Source organism: Toxorhynchites rutilus, chromosome 2 (assembly GCF_029784135.1).
Source record: "Toxorhynchites rutilus septentrionalis strain SRP chromosome 2, ASM2978413v1, whole genome shotgun sequence".
NCBI classification, from domain to species: domain Eukaryota; kingdom Metazoa; phylum Arthropoda; class Insecta; order Diptera; family Culicidae; genus Toxorhynchites; species Toxorhynchites rutilus.
This window is the reverse complement of record NC_073745.1, coordinates 42,496,094-42,513,749: the sequence shown is the minus strand read 5'-3', so window position 1 is coordinate 42,513,749 and position 17,656 is coordinate 42,496,094. Positions and strand designations below refer to the sequence as shown.

Below are 17,656 nucleotides of genomic sequence, written 5' to 3'. Positions count from 1 at the left end.
TACACCTCAAATTATCAAATTTCTATGTTTTTTATTACCAATTTACAAATGTAGACAATAGAATCATCCTTCGAAACGTACATTGTTGAAATCCGAACATACCATATGCTAAAAGAAAAGATTCCAGATATACAGGGTGGGTCATTTAAAGTGGAAGGATTTGTTTTTGCAATAGCAAAGTAAAGAAGTGGAATTTTAAATTTTTATTTTGAAATTCATTTATTTTGGTCCAAGGAGATTTGTTCTAACTACTTTTTAATTATGATATCTCGTTAATGACCGCCTCTGGCCTTGACCGCAAAATGTGCCCTTTTTTCGGCATTTTCCATCACTTTGCCCAATGTTTCGGCCGATATGGCAGCAATTTCTTGTCGGATATTGTCTTTCAGCGCAGCCAGGGTCCTTGGTTTATCAGTGTATACCTTGGATTTTAAATATCCCCATAAAAAAAAGTCAGGAGGCGTCAAATCAGGTGATCTCGGTGGCCAGTCATAATCGCCGTTTTTCGATATTAATCTTCCGGGGAACAATTCGCGCAATAATTTGGTCGTGGCAGCCGCTGTATGGCATGTAGCGCCGTCCTGTTGGAACCAGTAATTGTCCAATTCATTTTCACGAACAAATGGCAATAAAAAATCGGTTATCATTGTCCGATAACGCTCCCCATTCACGGTTACCGTTGCTCGATGGAGTCTCTGCAACACTGGCTCGAACGGCATCAATATTCTCGTCGAAACGTCTTGGTCGTTGTCTGGACAGATAACTGGCATTACCAACACTACCAGACGATATAAATTTGGCATATAATCGACGTATAGTGTTGTCTCCAGGCGATGTTTTAACTTTATTTTTATTTTTCCACGCACGTTTAGTTAACACAATTGAGAGAAGTTATTTTGAATGTACAGCTGAACAATTTCAGCGCGTTGTTTAGGTGTGTATTGTTCCATGGTTAAAATTGTACTGAAATGACGCTTCCAACGCGGTATGGCATTTGTTAATCTGACATCTCTGTCAAAAGTTATGGGGTTGCCAGATGCTTCCACTTTAAATGGCCCACCCTGTATGTAACTTTTTATATTCAAAAAACGAAAAAATATATGTACATAAAACAATTATTTTTGTTTATGATTGAAAAGAAATTGGAGACTGTATACAAAAATTAGCAAAATGAAGTGATGTCTTCAACGCTCTTGGATTCGGCTTCGGTTTTTTAGAACTTAATGTTTCGGTAAAATTGAAGACAAATCCTTTCAATTTGAAAGAAAACTTCAATCGAAGACAATCAGAATTAGCAATGATATTGGTTCAAAATGACAGCAATTAAGTTCCCCACATAAATTAAAAGCGAAAAACATTTATAAATTACTATTTCTAAGACAAATAAGAGTTTTTTTTAGCATCGATTGCTCAATAATTGCTGAAAATGAATCCTAAACGATGAAAGAGAATCAGAAACAAGAAAATCTTGGGGAAAACCGAATAAAACCGGTTTAATTTACCCGATAGGAAAAAAATGTTAATTTTGCTCTGTATTTGGTAGAAGCAAAAAAATGATGACCAGTATGTATGAGTTGCTAAAAATCTCTTATATGACTGGAGCAACTTAATGTGTATAAACAGTCTTCCGAAAAGCACTTACACATGTCCACGCGATGTGAAAATTCCATGTTTTTGTTTGAATTCGAACATGATTTTCGCTAGTGTTGAATGTCTATCCCAAACACGAACAAAGATATACAAACATAAACATGTGAAAACAAACACGATGTTTATAATTCAAGAACATCATGTACAAACATATCACTCGATGTCGCAGTATTCATTGCTTTCGTTTCGTTTCTTTTCACACGGAAAGAAATTATTCATCCCAAAACATTTCTTCGTAGAATACTTTTTCACAGAAACGAACCTAAAATTTAGTTCGCATTACAAAAGTTGCACGAACTAAGAGGCTATGAGTTCATGCACATTTTGCAAGTCTGATTAAATAATTCTTGGTTTCGTGCAAAGAAAACATTCTCTGAATAGAAAGAAGCTTTCTATGAGAATTTTTTTGCGTGCATTTTGGCAATTGAAGTCTGGAGAACCGACTGCACAGCGGGCGACGTCGTACAAATGCTGACCAAACAAATAAATACCCAAAAATTAGTTTTAGATGCAATCTTCAGCGGCACATAGCAGAACCAGCAGAGAAATTTCAGCGGCTAAAACACACCACTAATTTCTCGATTTTATCACAAACTGAATGAAGGAAAAAACTAAAAGCTATACTGCCGTAATCTCGCAAAGTGACGCAAGCGCCACAATTGACATTTTACTTTTTTCGTTATAGATTAATAAAGAATACCAAATCCTTTCAAACAACTGCTAAATTTTACAGAAATGTGAAAAAATGACCCCGTAAAAGCTGGATAACGGTTTGGCGCAAGCGCCATTTCCCCTGTGATGCGGCGTAAGCGCCATTTTCCCTATGATGTGATGTAATTTGATTGTGATGCAAAGTGATTTTTTGATCAGTTTTGATAGCACAGGATGAATGAGCAGGGACGGCAAATTCCACATCTTCCGTAATGGACGTTTAGCATAATGAGAGTCATGTGCTTTCAATTTCTCTTTCGGATAGATTAAAGCTGAGTGTTGATTGAAGGCTAAATGTCGGATTTGGTAAACAGCTGCACTCTTCTAAATACTCCATCTAAACGCATCTTGTAACAAAACTCAAAACACCCTCGCATAAATTGTATCAGCTGTACATCGAATTATTTCAGACGGCATTATCTTATATTTTCAATTGCATTTTGGATTGTAAAAAATTGGTATTGTCCATAATTGTTACAATCGGGTTCTCAACTACGTTAGCCGGCTCGACGCATACTACAAAGTCGAAAAATATGTAGAACTTTTCTCCCTGATGCTTTCTCATGCTCCGCTCAACTGCGGCATTTTGGAGAAAATAATTGGAAACAGATTCTCGCACACTTTGACGGATGAACGCCAATCGATTGTGGAAACAGCGATTAAAATTTGCTGTTTCCACAGTTTATTGTGTTGGTAGCATAGCTTAAATAAAACCGCACTTTTTCAAAAATCAAGCCGATGGCAATGTTTTTGCATCAACAGTACACATTTTGTACAGATCAGATTTTCGTAATGTACGCGTACGCCGATTATACATGCAATTTTACAAAAAGTCTCGTACTGAAAATTCTTCCCTCTGGCGCTTGCGTCACTTTGCGAAATTACGGCAGTATACTTATACTACACTACACATGCTATTTGTGCATGCGATTGCATCATCCTTTCTTCTCCTCTTCTTCACTCGTTTTATAGCTCCGGTCGCGTTCGTCGCGAACAAGCAGTATTGGCCATTTGTATTCAAAGATCCAGCCAAAATTGTAGCTCCCGTGGTCGAGTGGTTAGCGTCACGCTTAACGCTGAATAATTTTGGTGCTTTATATTCGATTAAAATTATAGGAATATTGTAATAAAAATTTGTTGTGGGCTCCGCCATGCTCTATTCAATTTTGGTACTTGTTCAAATAGCTAATAATAGCGAATGTTACATGAATTCAATATATACATTGATGCGTGAACTAAATAATGATATCAGTTGTGAAAACTCTCATATCAATCGACGTTTATTTTGTTCAGAACAGATAAAGAGGTTTATTTTATTTGCCCAAAATTTTAGATGAAAAAAAATTCGCCCAGTAGACCGATCCTTTTGAAAATTTTAGACAGTAAAATAAAAACTATTAAACAACTTTTGGAATTTTCATTTTATTCATACTTCGAGCCCAAGCCCGTATTCTCGCTCCTTCCTCTTTACCCCGTCCATAAGGCTCTGTACAACGTCAGGTTGTAGTTTTTTTTGAACAGAAATCCATTTTCTCTTGAAGTCCGCCTCCGATTTGACAACTTTTGGGTTCTTCCGGAGGGCCTGCTTCATAATCGCCCAATATTTCTCTATTTTGGCGAAGCTCCGGCTCGTTGGGCGGGTTCATTTCCTCTGGCACGAAGGTGACCCCTTTGGCTTCGTACCACTCCAACACGTCCTTTGAATAGTGGCACGAAGCGAGATCCGGCCAGAAGATGGTCGGGCCCTCGTGCTGCTTCAATAGTGGTAGTAAGCGCTTCTGTAGGCACTCCTTATGGTAAACCTGCCCGTTTACCGTGCCGGTCATCACGAAGGGGGCGCTCCGCTTTCCGCAAGAGCAGATCGCTTGCCACACCATGTACTTTTTGGCAAACTTGGATAGTTTCTGCTTGCGAATCTCCTCCGGAACGCTGAATTTGTCCTCTGCGGAGAAGAACAACAGGCCCGGCAGCTGACGAAAGTCCGCTTTGAAGTAGGTTTCGTCGTCCATTACCAGGCAATGCGGCTTCGTCAGCATTTCGGTGTATAGCTTCCGGGCTCGCGTCTTCCCCACCATGTTTTGCCTTTCGTCGCGGTTAGGAGCCTTCTGAACCTTGTATGTACGCAGGCCCTCCTGCTGCTTGGTCCGCTGGACGAATGAACTTGACAAATTCAGCTTATTGGCGACATCCCGAACCGAACTTCTCGGATCACGTCTAAACTGCTTAACTACGCGCTTGTGATCTTTTTCACTGACGGAGCATCCATTTTTGCCGTTCTTCACCTTCCGGTCGATGGTTAGGTTCTCGAAGTATCGTTTTAGTACTCTGCTGACCGTGGATTGGACGATTCCCAGCATCTTACCGATGTCCCGATGTGACAACTCCGGATTCTCGAAATGAGTGCACAGGATTAATTCACGACGCTCTTTTTCGTTCGACGACATTTTTCCAAATTTACGAAAAATTGACAGTGAAGCATGGCCAACGTGATCTATACACTCTTATCTGATTATAAGCCAAAGCTGAAGATATAATTCCTAAAAATTAAATTTCTTCAGCGTTTTTTCCGTGATGCAATTTGATGTGACACACCCTTTACCAACACACCCCGTGTTGAGTGGTGGTGGTGTGGTGTCCGATTCACTTATTCTACTCTACGCACTGCCGGTACTTGGGGCGAAAATGCAAGAGAAACTGAACACCATGTTCGAACATCATGTGAAACATTAGGATTAAACATCGTATGTCCAAACATACTACGAATACAAACATGTCACATTTTCAAACACAGGTACGAAAAAATCATGTTTGTTTTCAAACACAAAACTGCGAACAGCAGCGTGGACATGTTTATCCCGGACGCAGTGTTTTTTGTGCAACATGGAACACTGTGTATAAATATAGCCATAACAATTACAAACTAGCAGAAGGAGTGATTTGATATAGCAACAGCAATATTCTCAACGATAAACTATCGACGGCTTCTCTTAGGTTTTAAAAAAGCTACTGTTTCCGCCCGGGATCGAACCGGGGGCCTTCCGCGTGTGAAGCGGATGTGATAACCACTACACCACGGAAACGACTTTAAATGTAGGATGTTTATCAGAGGTATAGAAGTTGGCAACTATATTTAAAATGTACGCCATTTTGACAACTGTCACTTTTTTGTGTTTAATTTGATTCGCCATTTCACCATCAATAGACTGAACAATGCCTGCAAATTGTGCAGATTTCTGGACAGTCATTATTTTAGGCAACCACGGGTCGTTTATGCACCACATTTACTCTACGGGATAGCTCGCATCGCCAAGACGCCGTGGAGTACGTTACGACGCGTGGTGCGCTTTATGGGCCTGTAAAATCATTGTGAATAATTTCGCGTATTCACCCCGTAATTTGCGATGCGATTTACCATCATTGGACTATTTTTGTGGAGAAATTCGAATTTTCCGGTCTATTTTTGTGATTTCCTTCAAAAAAGTTCTGTTATGGATATGTTTTTTTAATAATCCGTTTATTTTTACAGGCTCAGTTACGTAGGTTTAAAGGAGCCAAACTTTTAACTCTATTTTTACTAGAATATATTAACATATTTCCTTAATTCTATGGTTAATAAAATAGGAAACCGATTACTCGCGGTCGACTCGAGTTTAGAAGGGTGACACATTTTATTAGGAAAAGGAGGGGATGTAAGGAGATTGTAACAATGTTCACACTCACACTCACATTCACATTCACTTTCACATTCTCATTCACACTCACAATAAATTCTTAAAACTATCCTTACATCTAATATGTATTTACAATTGAACATATTCTAATGTTAGTAGGAAGGCAACCGATAGCTCGCGAAGGACGAAAGAGAGGGGAAAAGGATGGAAAACAATCATACTCGAAAATTGATAGCCTTAAGGAAAACATATACAGTGGAATCCCGATTATCCGCAAGCGGATGATCCGCGGTGTGGATTATCCGCGACAGCGAGTTCCATTGTAAATTTATAAGCCTTCCCGGAATTTGTCAATGGGTGATAGGCTCTGCACTTTTGTTTCGATTATGGCTTTCACAACGAAACTCGCGGATAGCGCCATAAAGAAGTAAAAATGAGTTCCGAGCACGAAAAAAAAATTACCATCAAAACTATGTTTTATCAGTACAGAAATCAATAAACTATCCACCTACAAGGTCGTGTACATCTCTGGCCTGTACTGTACTGTACTGGTCTGTACTGATAAAACATAGTTTTGATGGTAATTTTATTTTTCGTGTTCGGAACTCATTTTTAGTTCTTTATGGCGTTATCCGCGATTTTCGTCATTCGCGGTGAGCTAGCCAGACTATATCGCGGATAACCGGGATTGTACTGTATTTGGAACACGTAATCAAGGTCTAACCGAGCCAACACATCTCTCACCGGCACATTGGGCTGCCTTCATCGGAACCAAAGAGAGTTTTCTAATTTCGATCTGGCGACAAGATACAACTCGCACGACCAAACAACGTGTTCGATATCGTGGTAACCTTGGCCACAAACGCAGATATTGCTGTCGGCAAGATTGAAACGAAAAAGTAGCGCTTCTAACGATCAGTGATTGGACATGAGTCGGGAGAAGGTGCGAAAAAAGTCCCGACTCAGGTCCAGAGTTTTGAACCATGGTTTGAGGCTAACCTTAGGGACAATTGAGTGGAGCCACCGGCTCAATTCATCTTCGTCCCATTTGCGTTACCAGTTAACGATGGTGTTTTTAAGGAATAAAGAGTAAAAAAAAGATAAATGTCGCCTTCAATCGCACCTACCTTTGCTAATGAGTCAGCCCTCTCATTACCCGAAATTGAATAATGTGAAGGGACCCAGACAAAGGTGATGACATAACAGCGTCTGGATAAAATACTCAAAATTTCTCGTATTCTAGTTATGAATATTGATATACTTTTGATAGATATTGTTGTTCTTATAGTAGATTTAGTTTAACAAATACACTCGCGAACTACATGGAAAAACAATTTTATTTTTCAGCAATATGCAAAAATACAAGCAATTTCGACTCCTTTAAAAAAAATTATTTTTATATAGAAAGTGTTATGCTTCGAGAACTGCTGGTATCAGAATATTTGTTCGGAACTCCGGTTTAGAACTTATGCAACAGTTTGGTTTGTAACAGCTCAAAACTGTAAATAGTTTTATTTAAACAATAATAATAATATTTGTTCAATTGATAAATGCTTACAGTTTTTGGCATGATATCCCGAAAATAAAACTATTTTCTAATTTAAGTAATGTAACTGGCGCTTACAGTAAATAAATTTCAGCAAGTTGGATGTCAAAAATCACAAATGAATTCACCTTTTAACTAATTTCAATTTAGTACATTTTTTGACGTAGAACTACGTCTTTCAGGTAGGGTGCCAACTCAGAAAACAGGTCACATTTTTGTGAAATAAAGTAAACGTTAAGAACATCATATTTGGTTTAAATAAGCCATCCGCGATTTGAAGGCACACCTTAGAGACGAATGAACTCTCAGAGTTTAAAGTCTCTTTAATTCAAAACCTGAACCTGAACCTGAAGCCACACCACTTCTCGTTTGGTGGTCTTCGAAGCAACATGGTTGACGCAGAGCGGGTCAAGGTCAAGCACGAGAGGATTGTTCTCTTGACAGGTGAAGGTGAAAACACAGATGCGAGTGAGCTAGCATAAAACAACGAACGGATATCATTCATGTCTAATGCTGATTTCATACACATAAACACACAGCTCGATACAAGGAGAGGAAGCCCTCTGTATCGAGGTGTGCTACGATAAAGAAAAGCAGCAGAATTTTGGAATATAGATATACACTGCATTTGTTTAGATAAACGTATATTTCGTGAAAGTACACCCAAACTAGCGTTGTCAGAAAGCATTTCATTTTCGACAGAAAACATGGATAGTGACTCACTATCCGGCCGGATTCCGGATATTTGAAAAAAAAATTCTTATTAACATAAGATAAATTATAACACAACAGCATATAAACATCATTTACACGTAATTAAAAATAAGGTGTGATTACTGACATGTCAAAATAATATTGGAATTGAATTATTATCAACTCATATAATCAAAGTTTTATTCAGCTCCATAGCAATGAGCTGTTAATCTCAAAAGATTCGTCTCAAGATATTTTTGTAAGATGATTATTTGTCTGTCTGTTTATGTTTCGAGAACACCTAAATGGGTTGACCTGAACCTCAGGACTAAAAAGGTTGCAATCAGATTATTTTGATCTTCTTCTAAGAAGTTACAACGATCTTTCAAGCGTTTAAAGATGTTCTCATACGAAGTAAGTTCGGTGTTCTTTGTGAAGTCTCGTACTTATCCAAATACTTTTTCGATGCATGAACATGTGGAATCACCTCGAATATATAAAAGCCCAACGCACTCCCCCAACAAGCCTAACAGTTGTTGAGTCTTCAAATTAGTGAATTTGTCGCCGATCATAATAATTTCGATTTGTAGTGAAGAAAGTGTACTCTCTCTCAGACGACCATCCCTGAAAACAGTTCAAAGTTCAATCTCAATGAAAACAATTGATTGCTGATTGCATGTAACTCTTACTCGCCCAGTATTAGAATTATCTCAATACACTCACAAAAATCTATTTATAATAATATAAAACCGTTATCAGAATTAAACTATTCTAAATTCCTCGTAGAAACGCTTATGATGCACTATTAAATAGGATTTTTTTTCAATTAGCAATAATCGCACCTCGGTATAACCTCATTGGTTACGATATCGCCACTGCGCAAAGCTAAATTGGACACTTATTAATTTAATATTCGTTCAAAATTTTTATTTAAGAATGTGTTTATTTCTTTCTTACATCGAACACTTTATTTGCACCATGTCACATGCAGTTCCTCTCAATTTTGTATTCGCTAATAAAGAACCGAATATCCGGCCGCCTAGTTTATAGTTTGTGATCGATATCTGAGTGGGAAGAAAAAATAGAACCGAGGAAACGAGAAGTGCTGATAGCTTTCGACGAACCTGATTCACATGCATGAATCGAGTCTACTGAAGTAATAAAAAATTAAATAGCTAAAAAGTTATGTCAAAAATTTCGATGCATTATAAAATAATATCCGAAGTGATAAACAAGTGGATTGAATAATATAGTTCCGTAGTTCTACGTCGAAAACTGCGGTCGTGTCCTGCGCGTCCATATGTCTGATAACTCCGACAACTCCGACAAAGGTAGAGCATGGCGAGCTAACATTATTGGTGGCCCTGAAAAATTGCCATTCTGCTGAAGAGGGATTTTTGACGGCGCTGTGATCCAGTTGCTAGATAAATAACTGAATGAGGCGATTATATGTTGTTCCACCAGCAACATAATTCCACACTGCAATGCGGTGTTTTAATCGAATAATATTTCGTCACTATGTTGGATCGATAACGCATTCATGTTGCTGTTTTTACCGCTTATGTTCCTTTGTCCGTGGTATAAACTATTTTCCGGTTCGAAAAAGTCTGATCTGATTTAACTGATTTAACCCAAACGTCATTCGCCCCTACTGATCGCTTCAAAACTGGAGAATCCACCAGCGGTTTTTTTTTTGTTTTCATTCTGGATACACCCAAACTAGCGTTGGCTGAAAACATTTCATCTTTGGCAGAAATGATGCCATTTCGTGTGCTGGAGGGTCAAATGCGCAAATAATGAGCTGTTTTAAAGGCTTAAAAATGCTATTTCCTGGAATGCTGGTCTCACGAAGAAGTAAACTATAATGAACATTCGTGTGCAGATGTCCTTAATCGGTGACTAGTTCCGCCAGAAAAACAGTTGATTATGTTGTAATTAAGGACATATACAGCCAGAAAGATCAACCAATCCTCAGATATGATTTCCTGGCGTCTGAATGCTCTGCGATGAGGTTAAATATGTTTATAAGAAAACTAGCTGACCCGGCAAACTTCGTCCCGCCCAAAATTTGTTTTTGACATACGGCAATTCTTTTTTTGGTATAGATAGAAGAAGATATAGGAGTGCGTTCCATCACATTTAAATCCATTTCCAGTTTCGAACAAAGATCAATTTCGCTAGCGCAAACATCAAATGGACTAACAGCACTTGTCTTTATGTAATTGTAAAACATATGGGAATTTTCCGAATTTTCCTTTTTTTCTACAGAGTTTTCCGAAAATTTTCAATTGTCATGTTTGGAGGGGTGTCATACCATCATAGAAACATTTCTCATACCCAAAAATCCTTACATCCCAAATTGTGCTTGATTAGTTCTCGAGTTATGCAGAAGTTTGTGTTTCGTTTGTATGGCAGCCCCCTTTAGAGAGGGGGGATGAGTGTATTCACCATAGAAACGTTTCGTGCCCCGTGGCTCCATTCGCTTCATTAGTTTTCGAGTTATGAAGAAAATTGTATTTCATTTGCAAGACATCCCACCCTTAGAGTGCGGGTGGAGTGTCTCACCACCGTAAAAACATTTATTGGTCTCACAGCATTCCAGGAAATAGCATTTTTAAGCCTTTAAAACAGCTCATTATTTGCGCATTTGACTCTCCAGCACACGAAATGGCATCATTTCTGCCAAAGATGAAATGTTTTCAGCCAACGCTAGTTTGGGTGTATCCAGAATGAAAACAAAAAAAACCGCTGGTGGATTCTCCAGTTTTGAAGCGATCAGTAGGGGCGAATGACGTTTGGGTTAAATCAGTTAAATCAGATCAGACTTTTTCGAACCGGAAAATAGTTTATACCACGGACAAAGGAACATAAGCGGTAAAAACAGCAACATGAATGCGTTATCGATCCAACATAGTGACGAAATATTATTCGATTAAAACACCGCATCGCAGTGTGGAATTATGTTGCTGGTGGAACAACATATAATCGCCTCATTCAGTTATTTATCTAGCAACTGGATCACAGCGCCGTCAAAAATCCCTCTTCAGCAGAATGGCAATTTTTCAGGACCACCAATAATGTTAGCTCGCCATGCTCTACCTTTGTCGGAGTTGTCGGAGTTATCAGACATATGGACGCGCAGGACACGACCGCAGTTTTCGACGTAGAACTACGGAACTATATTATTCAATCCACTTGTTTATCACTTCGGATATTATTTTATAATGCATCGAAATTTTTGACATAACTTTTTAGCTATTTAATTTTTTATTACTTCAGTAGACTCGATTCATGCATGTGAATCAGGTTCGTCGAAAGCTATCAGCACTTCTCGTTTCCTCGGTTCTATTTTTTCTTCCCACTCAGATATCGATCACAAACTATAAACTAGGCGGCCGGATATTCGGTTCTTAATATATATATATATATATATATATATATATATATATATATATATATATATATATATATATATATATATATATATATATATATATATATATAGCCACGGGGCACGAAACGTTTCTATGGTGAATACACTCATCCCCCCTCTCTAAAGGGGGCTGCCATACAAACGAAACACAAACTTCTGCATAACTCGAGAACTAATCAAGCACAATTTGGGATGTAAGGATTTTTGGGTATGAGAAATGTTTCTATGATGGTATGACACCCCTCCAAACATGACAATTGAAAATTTTCGGAAAACTCTGTAGAAAAAAAGGAAAATTCGGAAAATTCCCATATGTTTTACAATTACATAAAGACAAGTGCTGTTAGTCCATTTGATGTTTGCGCTAGCGAAATTGATCTTTGTTCGAAACTGGAAATGGATTTAAATGTGATGGAACGCACTCCTATATCTTCTTCTATCTATACCAAAAAAAGAATTGCCGTATGTCAAAAACAAATTTTGGGCGGGACGAAGTTTGCCGGGCCAGCTAGTTTTCTTATAAACATATTTAACCTCATCGCAGAGCATTCAGACGCCAGGAAATCATATCTGAGGATTGGTTGATCTTTCTGGCTGTATATGTCCTTAATTACAACATAATCAACTGTTTTTCTGGCGGAACTAGTCACCGATTAAGGACATCTGCACACGAATGTTCATTATAGTTTACTTCTTCGTGAGACCAGCATTCCAGGAAATAGCATTTTTAAGCCTTTAAAACAGCTCATTATTTGCGCATTTGACCCTCCAGCACACGAAATGGCATCATTTCTGCCAAAGATGAAATGTTTTCAGCCAACGCTAGTTTGGGTGTATCCAGAATGAAAACAAAAAAAAACCGCTGGTGGATTCTCCAGTTTTGAAGCGATCAGTAGGGGCGAATGACGTTTGGGTTAAATCAGTTAAATCAGATCAGACTTTTTCGAACCGGAAAATAGTTTATACCACGGACAAAGGAACATAAGCGGTAAAAACAGCAACATGAATGCGTTATCGATCCAACATAGTGACGAAATATTATTCGATTAAAACACCGCATCGCAGTGTGGAATTATGTTGCTGGTGGAACAACATATAATCGCCTCATTCAGTTATTTATCTAGCAACTGGATCACAGCGCCGTCAAAAATCCCTCTTCAGCCGAATGGCAATTTTTCAGGACCACCAATAATGTTAGCTCGCCATGCTCTACCTTTGTCGGAGTTGTCGGAGTTATCAGACATATGGACGCGCAGGACACGACCGCAGTTTTCGACGTAGAACTACGGAACTATATTATTCAATCCACTTGTTTATCACTTCGGATATTATTTTATAATGCATCGAAATTTTTGACATAACTTTTTAGCTATTTAATTTTTTATTACTTCAGTAGACTCGATTCATGCATGTGAATCAGGTTCGTCGAAAGCTATCAGCACTTCTCGTTTCCTCGGTTCTATTTTTCCTTCCCACTCAGATATCGATCACAAACTATAAACTAGGCGGCCGGATATTCGGTTCTTTATTAGCGAATACAAAATTGAGAGAAACTGCATGTGACATGGTTTCACGCTAGTAAAATGGCCGCAACTATATTTAAATCATCTACAAAAACGCCGATTGATAATAAATCCACTTTTCCGCTACGAATGTAAGCAATTGATGTGTGCCCAATGTATATATATATATATATATATATATATATATATATATATATATATATATATATATATATATATATATATATATATATATATATATATATATATATATATATATATATATATTTATATACAAATGATATGTATTGGGGAGTAGAACATTTTGCTGTTATTTTTCAGCTCATTTCATGTAATAAATCGGGATGCCATAACATGTGCTAAAATTAACTTTGGGTGTAGATACGTTTATTTTCTCAGAAGTATTACTGTATTCAAATTGTATTGTGCTGTTGCTCAAGTTGGTCAAAACAAGAGATTCAACCAGACATTTTACAATTATTCAATTGTTTATCAATAAAAAAAATATTCTGCTATTATGATGGTCGCGTCGAAATATTTCCAATCAATTTGCATTAACATTAGTGATCTATTAAGAAATGAAAGAGTTATAATTTTGAAAAGTTTCAAAAAACGGATAGAGTCGTGACAGCGGCCGGTTAAATATGCTCCTTAACTTTTTATTGCTGAGTTTAATCGATTATTATAAAACGATAACCATTATGCATAGCGTTTCCGTGGTGTAGTGGTTATCACATCCGCCTAACACGCGGAAGGCCCCCCGGTTCGATCCCGGGCGGAAACAGCGCTTTTTTTTTGGTTCAATTTCAAGTTGCCCAAAACAAACGATACGCGCGAGACTTGGTGTTCCACCAAATTTATCGGTCCAACCTTGGAAAACACGCGGGCACCCAAATAATAAAGGTCAGTTTCACCACACCGGAATGTAGAATAAATGATTTACACAGTAGGAGGAGCGCGGGAGGAGGAATGTTTAAATAACAGAAAGAAGAAAAAAACGGCACATGTGATTAGATAAAGTCATGTGCTGCGCAATACGCTGACCCAGTTCCTTCTGGTTCGGTCCGTGTTTTGCTCCTATTGGTGAGGACTGCTGCTAGATTGAACTAGCTTCGGCTTTCCGCAATGTTTACTTAGCGATAGCATGATGGCCTCCGGATTTTGTTTCACCGCGCACCGAGGGGTATGTAAATGTGCGAGATATTTATCAAAAGAAATTGTTTAGAGAAATGTGGATGGGTGTTTAATCGCGTTGTGCGGACGACGTTGATCAATGGCTTGTTTTGTACCGAACGCTCCGTAGGCCCAGACGCGTCGTATCTTCCCCTGAAAGAAAAAAAAGTAACATAGAAAATAAATTAAATCGAGCGAAAAACGGCTTCGAGTGGCGGTGGGATTAAAAATAGCGCGGCAGAATAAATTGATATAAATTGTAATTTATTAATAAGCACGGTTAAAGGCCTCGTGTCGTTTGATTGTCACTTATCAGCGAACTGGAATAAAAGCTGACTGAACAGGGTGAGTTACGTAATTCATTCTAATATTATTACGTCCATTATTTGTTTGGAATATGAAACAAGCCATAGGATATGGCACGTATTCTGAACTTAGTTTAACAGTTTAGCTTCAAATTATACGCATCGAATTCTAGTTGACGTTGTATGTCCAAAAGGACCACAATCCATTTTCTACCGTAGGTCAGTAAACTCTTCACTTTCTTTTCGATTGCGGTGCAAGGTTTCTAGAGCAGATTAACAGAAAAACAGGAAACATTTTTTCTTCTGTCCTGTGCCAAAAAAGCAAATGATAGCATCAGGAGTGAACGACCTCAATCACTTTGACCGTGGCGGTCAAGCTCCTTCGCATTCGGGTAAATATTTACACAAGCGGTTCGTTTTTTTTTTCGCTGCATCTGTTTTTGGTTTTGATTGTTATGAATTGTTCAACACAACGAAAATCGGGATGGAACAAGTTACTCTGTGCTGTTGGATGTTTAATAAGCAAGAGTGGTTGGTGGTGGCGGTAACAGGGGGTGGAAGGGCGAGAGATAAAACAACATCCCAGCGAAACAAAACAGTTTATTCGACGAGTCGAGTGGCAACGGATGAGAAGGGGGTAAGCACGCGCGCGACGCGCTTCGTTTGCATTTGCACTTTTCTATATTTAAAAATTGCATCACGAGTCAGAGTCAACATGTCTGCTAAAGTTCGCTTGATGGGCATATTATTTACAAACACTGACGCTTAGCGCAAATTGTATTATATTGAATTATATTTTATTACCCTGGTGGAGGACTTGTTTACTGTTTACTGCTTTCGAATAGAACTAACAGAGTGGATCATTTAGCAGATGCGCGAAGACATGAGCTGGGAGAAACACATAGGGACAGTGCTACAAATGTCACTTGATATTTGGCGAAGATGTTTGCATTCGTCGGTTTGCTGATAATCATTCTTTATTTGTTTGATAAAACAAACATCTAAAGGGTGTGTCACATCAAATCGCATCACGGAAAAAACGGGTCCAGTGGCTTTGGCATCTTCAATGAAAATTCCAGTGCCTCTTTCAAGCTCAAAGATCCTTGTTCCGTGTATGTTGCTGAACTGGGTGCGATATACTACGCACTGGGGATCATTGAAACATTGCCCATCGACCACTATTTTATTTTTTCAGACAGTCTCAGCTCAATAGAGGCAATCCGCTCAATGAAAGTTGATAAACGCTCATCTTATTTCCTAACAAGAATAAGACAACTATTAGTGTTTTGGTCGAAAAATTATTCAAGATTACCTTAGCATGGGTTCCCTCTCATTGCTCGATTCCGGGGAATGAGAAAGCGGACTCGCTAGCTAAGGTGGGCGTTTCAGAAGGCACACTTTTTGAAAGGCAAATTACTTATAATGAATTTTTCCACATTCCTCGTCAACACACGCTCGTAAGTTGGCAGCGCATGTGGAGTGAAGATGAGTTCGGTCGTTGGTTACACACGATTATCCCTAAGGTTTCGACGAGTGCTTGGTTTAAGGGATTGAATGTAGGTCGTGATTTCATTCGCGTGATATCTCGGCTCATGTCCAATCACTACAACCTAAACGCGCATCTCTATCGCATTGGGCTCGCAGCAAACAATCCTTGTGATTGTGGCGATGGCTACCACGACATCGAGCATGTTGTCTGGTCGTGTATCCGGTTCCATACTGCTCGTTCTCAGCTCTCTAGAGCACTGAGAGCACAAGGCAGACAATCGGATATCCCCGTCCGGGATATCTTAGGTAGCCGGGATCCTGATCTTCTGCTTCATCTATACCTGTTCCTCAGAAACGCCGATGTCAACGTTTAATGATGTTTCCTTCGTTGTGCCCCCGTTTCATATCCCTCCTATCCGATCGATAAACTTTTACTTAGTCGCGGCAATACATACACACACTCTTTACAGATGCACGGGCCGAAGGTTGTGCAGTCCACTGATCATTCAACAAGAGCCAAAGGTTGTACCGCTCATGACAACTCTACACGAGCTGATGATTGCGCCGGCTAGTGACCATTCTATCCTGGATTCCTCGAGGCGAGAAAGACGCACCACGCTAGATATGGGGTACAGACTAGGGGGGCGTTGCTGATTAATGGTCAGCTGCATCCCAATAGGAAGTATCCCGTGTCGGGCACACGTACAGAGCATCGAAGACTGCAACATACCAATTATGAGAACACTTGTAATACTAACCTCGAGCCAACCGCGAGTAATCGGTTACATATTACTAACATAGTTGTAAGACAAAAATTGTCAAAATATTGGACTCTCGGCCCCGTCAGGCTAACGCCACATGTGCCTTAATAAAATATATATTTTGGAAAAAAAAAGTCAGGTTGTAGTTTTTTTTTGAACAGAAATCCATTTTCTCTTGAAGTCCGCCTCCGATTTGACAACTTTTGGGTTCTTCCGGAGGGCCTGCTTCATAATCGCCCAATATTTTTCTATTGGGCGAAGCTCCAGCGCGTTGGGCGGGTTCATTTCCTTTGGCACGGAGGTGACCCCTTTGGCTTCGTACCACTCCAACACGTCCTTTGAATAGTGGCACGAAGCGAGATCCGTCCAAAAGATGGTCGGGCCCTCGTGCTGCTTCAATAGTGGTAGTAAGCGCTTCTATAGGCACTCCTTAAGGTAAACCTGCCCGTTTACCGTGCCGGTCATCACGAAGGGGGCGCTCCGCTTTCCGCAAGATCAGATCGCTTGCCACACCATGTACTTTTTGGCAAACTTGGATAGTTTCTGCTTGCGAATCTCCTCCGGAACGCTGAATTTGTCCTCTGCGGAGAAGAACAACAGGCCCGGCAGCTGACGAAAGTCCGCTTTGAAGTAGGTTTCGTCGTCCATTACCAGGCAATGCGGCTTCGTCAGCATTTCGGTGTACAGCTTCCGGGTTCGCGT

The 17,656-nt window shown here is 39.3% G+C and overlaps 2 non-coding genes across 2 annotated transcripts; both read right to left on the bottom strand.

Moving 5' to 3' along the window:
- Nucleotides 1–5,368: 5,368 nt before the first annotated feature.
- Trnav-cac (transfer RNA valine (anticodon CAC)) lies at nucleotides 5,369–5,441 on the bottom strand. Its single transcript has one exon. It is a non-coding gene; the product is annotated as a tRNA-Val (tRNA).
- A 3,578-nt stretch (nucleotides 5,442–9,019) lies between these two features.
- Nucleotides 9,020–9,158, bottom strand: LOC129772051 (U4 spliceosomal RNA). The gene has a single exon (XR_008742553.1). It is a non-coding gene; the product is annotated as a U4 spliceosomal RNA (small nuclear RNA).
- Nucleotides 9,159–17,656: the final 8,498 nt, after the last annotated feature.